This window comes from Vulpes lagopus, chromosome 9 (assembly GCF_018345385.1).
Source record: "Vulpes lagopus strain Blue_001 chromosome 9, ASM1834538v1, whole genome shotgun sequence".
In the NCBI taxonomy this organism is placed as follows: Eukaryota; Metazoa; Chordata; class Mammalia; order Carnivora; family Canidae; genus Vulpes; species Vulpes lagopus.
This window is the reverse complement of record NC_054832.1, coordinates 63,201,215-63,219,461: the sequence shown is the minus strand read 5'-3', so window position 1 is coordinate 63,219,461 and position 18,247 is coordinate 63,201,215. Positions and strand designations below refer to the sequence as shown.

Here is an 18,247-nt window from a genome sequence, read left to right as displayed (position 1 = left end):
ATTGGTAAGGAAGAGGTAAAACTGTCACTACTCACAGATGTTAATATTATACAGAATATCCTAAAAAAAAAAAAAAAAAGTCCTCCAAAACATTAGAATAAATTCAGTATAGTTTCAGGATAAAAAAATAATATATAGAAATCTGTTGTGTTTCCATAGGCAAATAAAGTAGCAAAAACTAAAATGTTAATGCAATTATAGACAGTGTTTTCTTGAAAAACAAAGTACATAGAATAAATTTAACCAAGAGGTGAAAGAGATGAAAGATCTATACTCTAAAAATTGTAAGATACTTATGAAAGAAATGAAGACAAATAAATGGAAAGATATACTGTGCTCATGGATTAGAAGATTATTAAAATGCTCATACTATGCAAAGCAATGTATAGATTCAATGTAATCCTTATCAAAATACCAATAGCTTTTTTCACAGAACTAGAACAAAATCCTAAAATCTGTATGCAACCACAAACAATCCCAAATTGCCACAACAATCTTGAGAAAGAACAAAGCTGAAGGTATCACAATCCCAGGTTTCAAACTATACTATAAAACAGTGGTAATTGAAACAGCATGTCACTGGCAAAAAAATAGACACATCGATCAATGGAACAGAATAGAAATCTCAGAAATAAACCCATGCTTACATGATCAATTAATCTACAACACAGGAGGCAAGAACATACAGTAGGGAAAAGACATTCTCTTCAACAAATTCTGTTGTAAAAACTGTACAGCTACACGTAAAAGAATGAAACCAAACCACTTTCTTTTACGCAACACACACACACACACACACACACACCTCAAAATGGATCAAAGACCTAATTATAATACTGGAAACCATTGGATTGTCAATAGTAAACATAGGCAGTGATCTCTAGATATTGGCCTTAGCAATATTTTTCTTGGTCTCCTCAATGGAAACAAAGGAAAAAATAAACTATTAGGACTACACCAAAAAAAAAAAAAAAAAAAAAAAGCTTTTGCACAGAGAAGGAAATCAACAAGAAGAAAAGGTACCCCACTGAGTGGGCAAAAATATTTGCAAATGATATATGTAATAAGGAGTTAATATTCAACATATGTATAAAATAAAATCCTTCTATAACACCAAAAAGCAATCTAATTAAAAAATGGGCAGAGGACCTGAATAGGCATTTTTCCAAAGAAGAAATAAATTGGCCAAGAGATACATGGAAAGATGCTCAGGATCACTAATCACCAGGGAAATGCAAAACAAAGCCATAATGAAATATCGAGTCACATCCTTCAGAATGGCTAGTATCAGAAATATTAAGTATTAGCAAGTATGTGGAGAAAAAGGGACCTTCGTGTATTGGTGGGAATGTAAATCGGTGCAGCCACTGTGCAAAAACAGTATGAGGGTTCCTCAAAAATTAAAAATAGAAATACCATAAGACCCAGCAGTTCCCCTTCTGAGTATTTATCTCAAGAAAATGAAAACATTAATTTGAAAAGATTATTGCACCCCATGTTTATATGTTTATTGCAGCATTAGCAATAATCAACATGAAGAAGCAACCCATTTACTGATAGACAAATGGATAAAGAAGATGTAGTATATCAACAATGGAATATTACTTATCCATAAGAATAAAGTCTTGTCATTGTGGTGACGTGGATGGACCTAGAGGGTATTATGCCAAGTGAAAAAAAGTCAGAAAGAGGCACACCATAGGATTTCACTTGTATGTGTAATCTAAATGACAGAACAAATTAACAAAAATAGAAATGGACTCAAATATAGAAAAGAAACTCTTGGTTAGGGCACCTGGGTGGCTCAGTAGGTGAGAGTCTGCCTTTGTCTCAGGTCATGATCCCGGGGTCCTAGGATCGAGTTCTGCATCAGGCTCCCCTCAAGGAGCCGCCTTCTCCCTCTTCCTATGTCTCTGCCTCTCTCTGTCTCTCACAAAGAAATAAATGAAATAAGGGAAAGGGAAAAAGGGAAAAAGGAAAAAGGAAAAAGGAAAAAGGAAAAAGGAAAGGAAACTCAGTTGCAAGAGGTCAATGGGTGGTAGGATGGTAAAATAGGTGAAGGAGATTAAGAGGTACAAACTTTCAGTTAAAAAATACTTTAGTCACAGGAATGAAAAATACAGTATAGACAATACAGTCAATTATATCCTATTAACTTTGTATGGTGACAAATGGTAACTATTCTTACCGAGGGGAGTGTTTTATGAAGTATATAATTGTCAAATCATTATGTTGTACACCTGAAATACATGTCAACTGTAGTTCAATTAATGGCGAAAAGATTTATTCATGCAAAAACTCAGATAGGTCATTAAAACTTTAATAGCTATAAATTCCTGTATTTCCCCTGCCTAAAGTTTTTTGGGATATTGACAAAGATGTCTAGAACTTATTAATAATCATATTGGAGGGTGCCTTGGGTGGCTCAGTTGGTTAAGCGTCTGTCTTTGGCTCAGTTATGATCCCAGGGCCCTGGGATCAAGTCCCACAACAGGCTCCCTGCTCAGGGATGGGAGTCATCTTCTCCCTCCACCCAACATTACTCTCCTCACTTATGCTCTCTCTCTCTCTCTTACAAAAATAAAGTCTTTAAAAAATCATATTGGAGACTTCTGAATGGAATGTGAACATCTGGTTTTGTGAATAATTAGTCCTACAGTAATTACCTAAATTGATTAATCTGTGACTGCAATGTTTGATCTATTTACTTTAATCTTAATAAATTACAATGCTACCCAACAGTTTTTGAGTTTACTATTACCAAGCTTTTTAAACGTGCTTTACATATATTCTTGGTTGTCTTGAGTGTTTAGTAATTGGCTAAATTTAAAGTAGAATATTTGATTATTTCTTTTAAAAATTGAAGAAATGGTAAACCAAGACAATGATTATCTGTATATACACAGAGCATTGAGAATTAAGGTTACGTTTTGTCAAGCATTATCCAGTGTGTTAGGAGGAGTACTTTGTAGTTTGTCCAAAATGGTTTATTTGGCTTATCAGCGTTGGCATAAGAACTGAACAGCTATAATCACCTGTGACTTGTTCCTTGAATCTGAACATTTCTAGGAAACAGGAATAATGTTGAACTTAAGCTCAGTCTGACAAAAAAATCTCCTTGAAAGGTAATGGTGGGGAATGCTGTAAACACTTGAGGAAAAGGCAGAGGAAAGTGGCAAAACTGCAAACCACCCATGAGAAAGAAGAGCACCAATTGAAGGGAAGTGAGGACAATGAATTAGTAGACAGTGAGGCAGCCAGGTTTTGTCATGTTCCCAGGTGACTGAAGAACCAACAGAGTCCTGAAGCCCCGGATCTGCCTTTTTTTCCCTTTACTTCCTCTATGTAAATGTATGTGGTGACCCTCTCTCTGTAGGAGACTGGGCAGTTTAGGTCTTTGAGTTGCCTTCCTGGAGGAAAGAACAGAGTTTTCTTTTTTAGTGGACTGTCTGGATCCATTAAGTTTAACCAATTCTAGAACACTTCCATCAGGGGTTAAGGAATATCATTCTGTAATCAGTTAGAAGGCTTCTGGTTCCAAATTAACAGAAAACCCACTTCAGATTGTACGAGCCATCATCGGAATTTATTTGTTTGTAAGTGAAAAGTCCAAGAATAGGTCAGCAAAATTTGGTCAGGGCACCAGCTTGATTTCTCTACAATTTTCATCACTCAGCATTCCTCTGTTCACTCTACCCAACTTCCATTATGGTCACAGAATGACTGCAGCAGTACCAGGTTTTACGTTCATATACTGCATTGTCAGAAAGAAGGGGGTACTTTTCCAGCTACTGAACAATTCCTTAACTTCACTAGATTCGGATCAAACAAGATGCTGAACCCATCCTTGAACCAATCACAGTGCTGGAAGAACGCTATGACTGGTTCATGCTATTAAGCCTCACTCCTGCAGCAGGGGAGGGGGTGGCGATGCTGAGAGGCACTCCTAACAATCCATGACTGCTTCACAATGAGGATAACCTCAATGCTCACACATAGAAACCACGACATGATCCCATGTGCACTTGCTCTCAATGCTCTTGTCCAATTGTCTTTTTCCAAATTGCACAGAGGTTTGGTGGAATGTCTGCCAGGGTAATTTGGTAGGTTTTAACCCACTGGGGATTTTAATATACAAGGCAACCTGCAGCGGGGGGAGAATGGAGAATTATCTTGTCAGGTTCCTATAAGCCAAAGAAAGCCTTCTGGAAGAATATTCGGAGGATGCAGAGTTTTGGCATTTAATAATAGCTCAGGACTGAGTTTAATTAAGAATAATCAGGAAGGGGCTGTTAATATTAGCAGTCTAAAATTAACCACACAGAAGTGGAGGAGTCAAAGAATTGTCAGCTACGTTCAAAGACAAAAACTAAAATCTATTTTTCTTCTTTCTATCCCCAAATGAATGTACAAAAGTTGAATGGCTTTGTAATTATATAAGGACCTTTACCTTTCAATACCTTCTTCAGGCTGCATTTTTTTAGTGCCTTCTTACTAGGTACTTAATTCTCCTCATTTGGTGAATAAAACCTAAGTGGATGCAGGCTTTTTGATGTATGGGTACCAGATCCTGGGAAGAAAAACAGATTTAAAATGTTATAGGATTCTGAAAATCTGAAATAGTGGGAGATTTCCAGAATATGAATGGATTTATTTGTATTGTACAACATGGGATGTGAAAAGAAGGTAGGGCTCTTGACGGCAAACAGCAGAAAACTTAATCCTAGTACTGGCTCTCTTCCTGCTCCATTCCACACATTTCTTCCTTTTATGAGTTGGATCAGGATTGAGGGCAACTGATGGAGAGAGTTTTGTACAGAATGGGCGTCAGTCTATAAAACCTCTGTGACAAAGTCCTGTGAGTGAGGCTGGAAACAGTTCTGTGGGCTTCATGAAATTATTCTGACCCATCTAAACAGGCCTCTTCCTTTTCTACATTACCCCAAGCCTCAAGGGCTAACAATGGTAAGTGGCCTGATCCATCTAATTTTCTGTTTTTGCACTTTGGATTCTAGTCCCAGCTTTCTTTTACTAGCTATGACACCTGAGGTCAATGAGTCTACTTTTGTGATCTCTGTAAGAGATGGATAATGAAACTCATTCATTACAGTACCATCAGTAGGATCACATTAGGTAACACACAGGCATTATACAATGACACAATGGTAGAGAATTATTATTCAATCCAACACCAAAAATGGTCTGGAATGTTGCAACAGTACATTCTTTCTACATGCCTGAAGCTTCTTTTTAACAGGAATTCTTATTGAAGAGCAATACAATTTGGTCACTCTAAAAAACAGAGCACAAAGATGCTTCTACTTTATAAAATTAGATATAGGAAAATAATATATACAGGTCCTTTGGCTGCTATCATCCAAGTAGAACTGCAATTCAATCTCTGATAACAGGGATCGACTTTATCATTAGTGTGGTTTATGTGATTTCACCTGCTCTAATGAGCTGAAGAAAGATAATGCCCACTGTTAAGAGGCAAGAGAAATGGATTCTGATGGGAAGATATAGGGATATATGTCCCTCTTGAGCTTAATTCTAAAACCCTTTTCCAGTTGACCATGAAAAACATTCAGTCTTTACTCTAAACTGCCTTAAAATAACATTCTATTCTGTTGGAATTCTTCTGTTCTGCATTAATCAAGATCTATGAAGAAAAGAAAGTGAACCTCCTCTCAACCTAATCTTGCGGGAGATCGCACAGACTGGCTTTGATGCCTGTTCAGAAGCTCCTGAAGGGGAAGAGGATGCACTCAGCTGAACATGACAGGGAGATTCCCACATGACTGTGTAATGGCATCATTAAAAAGGAGTGTTTAATCTCTGCAATCCCTGACTTTAAAACAGCCACTATTGTGTGAATCAGAAGGTGGAGAGACTCAGCACTGAGGAGCCCACAGTAGCAAAGATGAAGTATCTGAAAAGGATTAAAAAAAAAAAAAAAAAAAAAAAAGGCCTTCATTGTAAAGAGAGTTTCCCTTAGTTTATCTTTGGCTCTGTTTTCCCTGAGGTTATTTCTTATCTATCCCCTTTCTATACATAAAATGCCTTCCTCTGATATTTTCACCAGGCTGGAAGCACAGAAGCAAACTGGGCAGGCAACTGGAGGATTATTGTTAACACTATGTATTCAGTTTTGCCTGCCTTGGTCAGGCTCTAAATGGGGTTAGATGAATAAAGAAGTCTGGAGGAGAAGAACTGCTGGGATGCCCTTTCCTGGCCCAGGTCAATCACAGGCATAAAAGGCATAACCCTAAATCCTGCTGGTCTGAATTAGTTTCTGTTTGAGACATTTCTATTTCCAGTATCCCATTCTTCTCCCTCCAAATAGTCCCACAAGCACCATGTAACAGGAAACATGGATTAGTATAACAATTACTGGTTAGCCCCAAACCCAGGTCTTTGATGACTTATCACTTACGCGGCACATATGACAGAGAATTCAGAGGATTCTTGGTGAGGTGCTATTGCAGTGTCCTGCCCAGTTGAAAACCTGGCCTTATGCCATCCATGTTGAGTGGAAGAACATTGGAATTCAGGTCATCAAAATGGGTTTCAAGACTTGGCTCAATCATTTGATAAAATGGTGAAACCTCACCTGTGTAACAGAGCTTTAGGAGGACTGAATGAGAATGGAAATGAAGGCTCTTTGTAACAGTTAAATGGCATACAAAAATGAGGTTCTATTCTGGCCTACAGTCATTGGGATTTTAAGAATAGTCTTTATGAATTTGGTGGAGTTCTTTATTGGTCCAGAACAGAAAGCCAGAAACAAATGGATATGTCTGTGTGTCTAGACCTCTGGATCTATTAAAAATATTTCTAAATAATTTGACCTCAAAGACTAAGCTGGAGAAACAGAGGTAATATGATGCCATTTCCTCCCTTCTTCTCAAATATAAAACCAGAAAATGAAAAATACTACCCCATCATCTCTATCTACCTCCCATTTCCCCCACCTCTTACCATTAGACTTCTATTTTTTTTATTTTTTTAAATTTATTTATGATAGTCAGAGAGAGAGAGAGAGAGAGAGAGAGAGGGGGGGGGCAGAGACACAGGCAGAGGGAGAAGCAGGCTCCATGCACCGGGAGCCCGACGTGGGATTCGATCCCGGGTCTCCAGGATCACACCCTGGGCCAAAGGCAGGCGCTAAACCGCTGCGCCACCCAGGGATCCCATTAGACTTCTCTTGCTTAAATATGTGTCTTCAGATTCAGACTCGAAGGAGCAGAAATACTGCCTCACAAGATCACAAATTGCAAATCTGGGCTGGGGTGAGGAAGATACAGAGAAGGGAAGGATTTGGGGATAGGGAGGTGCCAAAACTGCAGGCCTCTTCTATTTCCCTCCAGAGTAATAAAATAAGTTGAAAAGGCGACTTTTAAAGATCCTTAATGATAGGAAGTCACAGTAGTTAAAAAAAAAAAAATCAAGTTCTTCATAACAACAGCCTTGTGATAGAGCTGGAATCAACCATTGCATATCTCCAGAAAATAATTCCATGTTGCTGGAGAATATAACCAGACAATCCTTAAATAGGACAAACAACAAAAAAACCAGTCAAACAAAACAAAGAACTCTGCATAGAAATTTTAAAAATATTCTTCCTTCCTTTCTCTAAATGGCGAGATATATCAGGGAAGCTGGTTTTCTAAGTCGACAGCAAAGATAACTGTTCCATTGATCTTCCTTGCTAAGAGTAGGACCTATTCCATATGCGATGTTTTATGTTCACTGGAATCTTCGACAACCAGCTCTAATTCTGGGTAGGCATTCAACAAATATTTGTTGAATCAGTTCCTTAAACCTTGGAGGATCTTAAGCATTGTGTGTGCGTGCATGTGCACGAGGGCCTCCCCCAGTCTGTATGTCTGTCTCTCTCTCTCTCTGGCTCTGTGCATCTGTTTGGCTCTGTCTCTCTGACTTGGGTTTCATGGGTGTTGCTCTGGCTCTGTGTATATGTCTCTCCCTGTCTCTGGCTGTGTGTGTGTGTCACCCTGACCTGTGTGTTTGTGATCGCCCTGACCCCTGCGTGTGTGTCGCCCCTGGTCCTCTTTGTGTGTGTTGGGGGGGGAATGGCCCCTGTGTGTATGTGTATGGGGGGGGGGACTTGACGTGTGTGTGTGTGTGTGTGTGTGTGTGTGACCCTAGCCCCATGTCTCTTTGTCTCTGGTAGAATAATGGTAATGCTCAGAGTAGCTGAGCAGCTCTTCCATACACCTGCCTGGTTTCCCTCCAGGTCTAATGACTCAGCTGGTCCTGTCGGAGGCTCCAAGGGGACTTCCTACTTGTCTCTCTCCTCAAGCCAATATAGTCTCTGTTGTCACTAGTGGGGTCTCTCTGAAATAGAGATCTGATTATGCATTCAGCCAATATTAACTGAATCCCTACTCCTGCCAGCCACTACCCTAGGTTAAGCTCTCCTTCAGCAACTTTCCATCATGTATGGAATTCTGTGGTAGTTAGCCTCCTCTCCCGCCTCCCTTACCCAACCCACATGCTGGCTTTTCAGCCACACCATAGTCCTTTCTGCTTCATGAGAGTGGTATGCTGACTCATCCCTTCTTGTCTTTGTTCCTTCTGCAACGAAAACTCTCCCCCATCTTGTTCATCTGAAGTATTCCCTTTATCCTGTAATACCCAGCTCAGGGCTTTTCTGCAGAGACTCCTCTGATCTCTTTTTCTAACCCAGACAGAGGGCAGCATTGTACATTGTATGCCATAGTGCTACGATAGCACTTCTAGCACTTGCTTGTGCATTATACAAGTATAATACGTAGGTCATATATACAGCACTGGATTGTAATGTTTTCTTGCCATTGCTGTTTCCCTGTTCTGCAGTGTAAGCCCCCGGAGCATCTTGGCATGCCTAGCGCCAAATAAGGTATGGAATGCACGTTTGTTAAAAGAAGAGCAACATAGATGTGACTTATGAAACTGGCTTCTCTGTGGATCTGCCTCTTATAACTGCCTCTAAATGTTATTTTTTAAAGGGTCTTCTTCTCTTTTCACTCCACAGCTTTTTCCTAGGCAATCTCAATTAGTCCTCTTACTTTGATATATCTATACGTTGATAACTCCCCAAAATTCATCTCTAAAACCATTCTTCCAAGTTCCTGCTCACATATCTGGCTATATAACTAGTTACCTCTCCCTGGATATATTCTAAACATCTCAAACATAGTTTCCAACAATAAAGTTATTTTTTCCTCAAATCCACCACTTCTCCATTTTGTTAAGTGGGTACCCAAAATCCAGACACCCCCATTCCAGAAACCAGGGTCATATCTTTGAAAGTTCCTTCTTCCTCAACCAAACATCCAGTTTATTACCAAACCTAGTGCCTTCTACCTCTAATTCTGACCTTGAATCTTTCTTTCTTCCTTTGTCACCAATGTTCTTCCCCTGCTTTCTTTTGTCTGGTCTACCACTGACCTTTCTAACTGGTCTTTCTGCTACCATGCTGCTCCCACTTCAATCTGTACTGCACAATGCAGGCAAGCCAACTTTGGAAAAAAAAATGCAAATAGCATCCTGTCTCTCCTTGCTTAAAACTATAATCTTTCCAACCACAAAAAGATAAAATTCTTAAAGTTCTTAGCATTATGCTGCAAAATCCTATGTCAGTGAGCCCCTGCTTTCCTCTCCAGGCTTTTCTTGCATACCCCATTCTTTATGCTCCAGACATACAGCCCAGAATTCTCACTACCAAATGGAAACAGACACATAATAAAATTCAAATTCAGATTATACCAGTTACCAGGGAATGCAGATATTCTCTGATTAAATTATGGCTGCCAGTCATCAAACTATAGAAATTGCTAATTAAGAGATGAAGCAATATGATGTATGTGTGTAACTGAGCAGTACTTAAGGTGGGAAAGGAATATACCAACCTATTTATTTCAGTTAAAATGAGCTAGAATCATTTAGGATATAGTTTATCTTGGGGAAAATAATGGAATAGATTGAGTTATAATAGCTGTTCTAGTAAGTCCTTCTCCCCTGATCCACACTAACCACATATTATCATTTTTTTTTCATTTCTTTCCAAGAGTCTCCCAGCACTTGATTATTGAAAATAATCAATACTATAAATACTAGAGAACTTTAATTCTATATTTTAATAAACTACCAACCTAATTATATTTGGGAAACTGCCCCAAGGCTCTGTTGTATATTTTAACAAAGTATTCAACCGGCTTAACACTTAAGGACTTCACATGACCAAAACTGTCCTATTCATGAATTTCACCATACACGCTTATCATAAATAATGAATGAATCACAGGTCATCAACATGCACAACACACTTCATAATACATTGCCTTTACTTTTCATTACATTTCTTTTATTGCTTAGAGATTTTCCCTAGTGATAAGCCAAGATGACTTTCAAAAAAATTAATTGGAAAAGATAACAACCTTTAAAATAACATTTCTCTCTACTGTGGAAAAGTTTCACTAGTCAGTGTTTTTAATAATCCAGGTAGAAAGTAGTTACAGAAAGTTGGTAATTTCAAATCTAGTTCAGGGTCAGCAAAAACAAAGCCCAGCTGGTCTGACTTTATTATTTAGGGAAGCAGTGCAGCATAATTTAATGGCTTTGGATTTTTTATTCAGAAAACCGAAGTTCAAATCACCTGGAAGCATCAATTTGAAAGGATAACTTCTTTGACCTTCTGGATAAAATCATATCTACTAGTAGGGCGGTGAGTTTAAGTGACCTTAACTACCAGCATAGTGTTTGACATATGGCAGGGGTTAAAAATTACAGCTTTAATAAATTGTAATGATGTAAAGCTTTCTACCTTCCTCTAATCTTATTCACAAGGGAAAATGCCATAAGATGCCTTTGGGATTCATATCATTGAGTAATTGCAGTTAATATGGTGATGAATTCCATTGATTTCCCAACGGATGTGGATTTTCTAGAAAAGATGGGTTCGTGATTCACTTGAAAGTTTAGTGATTTTGGCATTATTACTATTGCCAACAATATAGATTATATTAGAGTTATATTAGTTATAATATAATATAGTTATATTAGAGTTATTCCAGAATTCTGAGATTACTGTGGGTCTATGTAGCTTCCATTTGTAATTCCACTCTAAAGGGAAAGAGCTTTTTGTATAAGCTATAGAATTTCTAACGATTCTGGGAAGCAAACACTAGTTCATTTTTGTATTTAGTAACTGAAGTGTTTGTTGAATGTGGACTACACACCATTCTAAGCAAAGAGGAAACAAAAATTATCAAAATTATAAAATCCCCAACATTGTCAAGGAGGCAATACACATGCATAACAAGTAGGTAAATCATATAGAAGCACTATAGAGACTAGAAGGCAGGGAAGCTTTATATGTAGTACCAGATGCAGGTCTAATTTTAAATATGGTGACCTTAGAGGATGTAATTGAGAAGGTGGCACTTGCATAAAGACATGAGGGAGGTGAGTGAAAAAGCCACAAGGGCCTTCCAGACAGAGGGAAAAACAAGGGCTGAGATGCAGGAGCATGCCTGGTGACTGAGGAATAATGAAGAGGCAGTGTGGCTGGAGAGGAGTGAGCAAGAGGAAGAACAGGGGGAGGTATCAGAGAGGCAGGGCTCTGAAGGCATTAAGTCTCTGGTTTTTTAATGCAAGAGAGAAGAGAAATCACCAGACGCCTTTAAGTGAAGAAATGGTGTGATCTGAGTTGATTAAAGGAATTTGTTTATACCTTTCATGCAACACATAACCTCTTGCTCCTACAGTTTCTGTAGCCCACCTTGAGGGCTGGTCCCACAGTTGATCCCTTCAAAACTTAATCATCCAATGGGCTCTTTGGGTCCTATGCAAAATTTGGATCACTATAACCCATCCCAGCATGGAGACTGTTCTATTATAGTCCAAGAGAGGCTAGGGTAAAAGCTAGGAGAGTCAGTCACATGGCACATGGAATACACTCTAGAAATGTCTAAGACATGGAAAATCATAAAAAGCAAGCAAGGGTTGAGAGAATAAACATGAAATACCCATATAGCCCCCTTTCCACAGCCCCTAACAACTACCATTTTACTTTCTATGAATCTGACTTCTTTAGGAATCTGATTTAAATGGGGTTTTTCTTTTTGTGTTTATTTTGGTTTGTAAAAGGTCTTCAAATTTCATCTAGTTTGTAACATGTGTCAGAAATTCATTTTTAAGAGGCTGAATAATCATATATTGTATGGGTATACTTAAGATATTTTAAAGCCTACTCCTTCAGCCCAACATTAACCCCCTTGGATAATCTTTCATCCATTCAGGTCACCACAGACTCCTCAGACAATGAATTTGGGGAGGGCCTTGGAGGAGGCAGGAAGCCCAAAGTGGAGAAAAAAAGGTATACTGAGATAAAGGAATCAGTGACTGGCACTGTATATAAGTTTAGAGTTAGAGAGTGGCATGGCTTCAATTTCTTCTTGGAGCACATGCAGGTAATCCACAAAGAATTCATGAAGTGAACTGAAACCCACAACATCCTAGGGCAGTCTATCTCAGTTCTGTCTCCATTTCAGATACCAGCACTAATTTTTGAGTTTTGTGGAAGTTAATAACTTGTGATATAGCTCTCAGAGAGAGAGAGAAAGAGAGAGAGAGAGAGAGAGAGAGAGAGAGGGATCCCAGATCATATATCTATTTCTAAGGGAGAGGATATTACTCCTGAACCTAATGCTTCATTGCTTACAGTTTTTACGATAAAACTTACTATAATGTACATGTGAAGGGGATAAAATGCTATGTGATAAGCACCTTCAAAAGTTATTTGGCATCAGTAATATAGAGGTACATCTCTCCTCTCCCCTATCAATCCTCAGAAAAAAAATTTCTTGAGAATCCAACTAGAGCAGACTCACACTATGGTGAGAGGAAGCAGAAGAATAATGGGAGGAAAAAGCACGAACTTGTTTGGGAGACTCCTCTGAGAGATGGGCTCATGAGGCTGATGGTCACTGTTGGGGACAGAACCTGTCCCCTATCACCTCTCCAGAAGAAGCTGCATCTTCCTACTACCTGTCCTTTAGATGAAGAATTCTCTATTCAGAACCTGAAAAATAAATACTAAATGTATGTTCTGTACTACTCCAGAGGAAAAAAAAAAGCTCTGAATTTCAAGGCAAATATAAAGCAGAGGTGAAGTAATAATTGCAAACTAGTGAAGATAACTTTTTAGTTACAACATGTAGGTGTAGTAGATTTGGTTACGCCTGCATAACTCCTTTAGCCTGTAATTAGCCAGTTAGAAGAGTCTTCCAATGAGACTTTTTGAAGTGCCTGATACAGCAGGTATAGTTTTTATGAATGATTTTGAAAGTCTCCACATAATGTCTCAGGTTATTAAGCAATGCATTTGTTAATCCTCGCTATCTAGGTGGAAACACAGATTATACGAAGTAAGTAACGAGTACTCCTTTGAAAATAAGGTAGCTGGAGGAGAACACAGGCAACACCTTTTTTGAACTTGGCCACAGCAACTTCTTGCAAGATACATCTATGAAGGCAAGGGAAACAAAAGCAAAAATGAACTATTGGGACTTCATCAAGATAAGAAGCTTCTGCACAGCAAAAGAAACAATCAACAAAACTAAGACAACCTACAGAATGGGAGAAGATATTTGCAAATGACGTATCAGATAAAGGGCTAGTATCCAAGATCTATAAAGAACTTATTAAACTCAACAGCAAAGAAACAAACCATCCAATCATGAAATGGGCAAAAGACAAATAGAAACTTCACAGAGGAAGACATAGACATGGCCAACAAGCACATGAGAAAATGCTCCGCATCACTGGCCATCAGGGAAATACAAATCAAAACCACAATGAGATACCACCTCCCACCAGTGAGAATGGGGAAAATTAACAAGGCAGGAAACCACAAATGTTGGAGAGGATGTGGAGAAAGGGGAACCCTCTTGCACTGTTGGTGGGAATGTGAACTGGTGCAGCCACTCTGGAAAACTGTGTGGAGGTTCCTCAAAGAGTTAAAAATAGACCTTCCCTACCACCCAGCAATTGCATTGCTGGAGATTTACCCCAAAGATACAGATGCAGTAAAATGCCAGGACACCTGCACCCCGATGTTTATAGCAGCAACGTCCACAATAGCCAAACTGTGGAAGGAACCTCGGTGTCCATCGAAAGATGAATGGATAAAGATGTGGTCTATGTATACAATGGAATATTACTCAGCCATTAGAAACGACAAATACCCACCATTTGCTTTGACGTGGATGGACCTGGAGGGTATTATGCTGAGTGCAGTAAGTCAATCGGAGAAGGACAAACATTATATGGTCTCATTCATTTGGGGAATATAAATAATAGCGAAAGGGAATAAAGGGGAAAGGAGAGAAAATGAGTGAAAGTATCAGAGAGGGTGACAAAACATGAGAGACTCCTAACTCTGGGAAATGAACAAGGCGTAGTGGAAAGGGAGGTGGGCGGGGGGTTGGAGTGACTGGGTGATGGGCACTGAGGGGGGCACTTGGCGGGATGAGCACTGGGTGTTATGCTATATATTGGCAAATTGAACTCCAATAAAAAAATAAAAAATGTTTAAAAAATTAAAGAAAGAAAAGAAGGTAGCAGGACAGAGCCTTTATGGGAAAGATACTGGGAAATGCTATAAAATTTTTTTTAAAGATTTTATTTATTCATGAGAGAGAGAGAGAGAGAGAGAGAGGCGCGCAGAGACACAGGCAGAGGGACAAGCAGGCTCTATGCAGGGAGCCTGACGTGGGACTTGATCCCAGGACTCTAGGATCATACCCTAGGCCGAAAGCAGGCACTAAACCACTGAGCCACCCAGAGATCCCAAAATGCTATAAAATTTAAGGAAATGTTTTGGCAACCAAGTCTTGGATAGAACAGGAATCAGAGTACCTCTTATTCCAAAAGCTCATAGACTATGATTGTCCTACAATTGTTGGGCTTCTAAGTTCAGATGTTCTCAGTTCATATGACCAGCAGACACCAACTCCAATTCCACATTCCAAAGTGAGAGAATCTGATTCAATGGTTTTGGACGAGGGGTCAATCCAGACCTATCTTTAACACTGTGGGACCTGAGTTAAAGTGTAAATAGAAATCCTCCAGAACACAGACTCTTAACTGTAGAGAACTGATGGTTACCAGAGGGGAGGTGAGTGGGAAGATGGGTAATACAGGTGATGAGGATTAGGGAATGCACTTGCCATGATAAACACTGGGCACCGTATGTAAATGTTGTATTGCCATATTGTATACCTGAAATTAGTATTACATTATATGTTAACTAAGTGGAATTTAGGTAAAAACTTAAAAAAAAAACAATGTGTAAATGTTAAAAGCTACAAATCAAGGTAATAAAGATGAAATGTTCTATCCTCTTATCTCGACAGGCATACCTTCCAAATAGCCTTGAAGTCCAGGTCAAAATTTAGAATTCTTGGATCCCATAGGAGTACTGAACCCAAGTGTAGCAGCAGAGAGAGGTGGCCCATTTGCTACTTTCTACCCCTAGCTTTTGGATACCCTAGTCTGTATCCATGCTCCAAATATAGCCAAAACACATACCTGCTCACTCATAACAACTGGAGCTATGGATGCAAGGCTCATGAGGGCCCTAGAAGTGAGGCTTGAGGCTGTTCAGGGATGGATTCCTGGGCCCTGGATTCCCACACAAAGGATGGGCATACTTTGAGTAGGATGGAGGTACAGGAGGAGGAGGAGGAACCAAGCATGATGCCCAGCACACAGATCCCTGTTACCCAGGTAGTAGATTGTATTATTAGCTGTATTACCAGGAAAAAAAGATCATTCTGGTTCTGTTAGCATAATTACAGCTCATCCTATTATAGGACTAGTTAAGTGCCTTAAAGAATAGAAAAGGGCACAACCCCAACCTCCTCCTCTGTCTCAGTAGTGGAACCTGCAGACTCGAACTTCAGGATGAGTCATGCTAAGAGCTGGAACTCTGAAGAAACACTTTGAAGGCAGCCCTACTCATAGTAACTTTGAGTTAAAGACAGCTGAACTCCCATCCTTAAAAAATGGAGAGGTCCTGCTGGAAGCTTTGTTCCTTACCGTGGATCCTTACATGAGAGTGGCGGCCAAAAGACTGAAGGAGGGTGGGATATGATGATGGGGCAACAAGTGGCCAGAGTTCTGGAAAGTAAAATCTCAGCCTTCCCAGCAGGAACTGTGGTAGTGGCTTCTTCAGGCTGGACATCACACTCTATTTCTGATGGGAAAGATTTGGAAAAGCTGCCTGCAGAGTGGCCAAACACGGTACCAGTGTCTTTGGCTCTGGGAACAATTGGCATGAAAGGACTAACAGCCTACTTTGGCCTCCTTGACATCTGTGGTGTGAAGGGTGGAGAAACAGTGATGGTTAATGCAGCAGCAGGGGCAGTGGGTTCTGTGGTGGGGCAGATTGCTAAGCTCCAGGACTGCAAAGTAGTTGGAGCAGCAGGGTCTGACGAAAAGCTTGCCTACCTTACAAAGCTTGGATATGATGTTGCCTTTAACTACAAAAACCATAGAGTCTTCAGAAGAAACTTTGAAAAAAGCCTCTCCTGATGGTTATGATTGTTACTTTGATAATGTAGGTGGAGAGTTTTCAAACATTGTTATTCCCCAGATGAGGAAATTTGGAAGAATTGCTGTTTGTGGTGCCATCCCGGCACATAATAGTACTTGCCCACTTCCCCCAGGCCCACCCCCAGAGAATATTATCAGCAGCTCCGCACAGAAGGGTTCATCGTTTATCGCTGGCAAGGAGAGGTCCGCCAGAACGCTCTGAAAGACTTGCTGACATGGGTCATAGAGGGTAAAATCCAGTACCATGAATACATCATTGAAGGATTTGAAAACATGCCAGCTGCATTTATGGGAATGCTGAAAGGAGATAATTTGGGAAAAACAATAGTGAAAGCACGAAAAAAATGATACATGGAATCTAGAAATCATTTGGATGATGACTCAATTTCTTTTTAACCATTCAATAAAAAATATGTATACTACCTTCAAAAAAAAAAAGAATAGAAAAGGAATTTCATACTCAAACACTTACTTGACTGCACACTAAATCAAAAGAGAAAAATTTCCTAGGTACTACCTCAGAAAAGGGAAAACAGGAAATGGTCACAGTAACACAATAAATCCTAAGCAATTTATCTTCTTACTTCTGAAGTTAAAACTGCTTATTCTCCCTCCCCCCCCCCCCCAAAAAAAAAAGATCAGCAAAGGTTTCATTTCTATAGGTCAAATAGACTATTGGTGCCAATCTTGGGGCTTTGTTCTACAAAATTTCTATTACTTCTCTTAGGAAAAAAATAAAATATCACAACATCTGAAAATAGTTCAGATTAAAACTGTGCTAAGCTTTTTTTTTATTTCATTATTTTCCTCTCCTGGGTTCCCTAAAAGGCATATCTCTGTGCAACTAAGACATTCAGAACCCTGCATGAGTGATTCTCTACATGAAGTTGTAATTTCCTATTTTCTGACCTCAATTTCCACTGCTGAAATTGAATGGTGTGACAGTAACAGAAAAAAAATGACAGAAGAACATATCACTCAAGGAACAGTGTGAACATCTCTGAACATAAAAACAGAAATGTAAAGTACAGTTTGTACACAACTATTTTGAAAGGTATTTTTAAAATATAGGTGATCCATTCAGATTAGGCAATGAGAAACCACAGGTGTATGTGACTAAACAGCCAGGTCCAAATTCATTGAAATTTTCCTCCATCTGGTCTTGCTTGTTTCTAGCCTCCTGTATACACAACATTATTCTTTCTATGGCTCTGGTTTTATGGTACCATTCCTCTTGCCCTAGAGCTTCCAATGGGCCCCATTTTGTGACAGCAATGATTCAAAGGTACAGGAAATATAGTTTGAGTAGGAGTTTCAGAATCAAAAAACTTTAGTCTGAGTTCCAGTTCTGTCACTGATACATTGTGGATTCTAGAGAAGTTAACCCTTCTAGTCTCGTTTCCTCATCTGTAAAATGGGGATACAATAGTGCTTATCTCATTGGATTGTGATAAAGATAGTTGAATTAATACAGATGAACTCTTATGGCAGTGCTTGGCAAGTATTAAATCTATAGGTGATGCTTAACATCACTTAGCAGGGAAATGCAAATCAAAACCACAGTGAGATATCATCTTACACCCGTTAGGATGGCTAAAATAAAAAAAAATAAGAAATAACAAGT

General features: G+C 39.3%; 1 protein-coding gene and 1 pseudogene across 1 annotated transcript in view; one reads left to right on the top strand and one right to left on the bottom strand.

The window, feature by feature from the left end:
• Positions 1–18,247, bottom strand: part of CPA6 (carboxypeptidase A6) — a 325,374-nt gene that overhangs the window by 234,666 nt on the left and 72,461 nt on the right. The gene's annotated exons all lie outside the window — the stretch shown is intronic.
• On the top strand, positions 15,980–16,985 carry LOC121498744 (annotated as a pseudogene).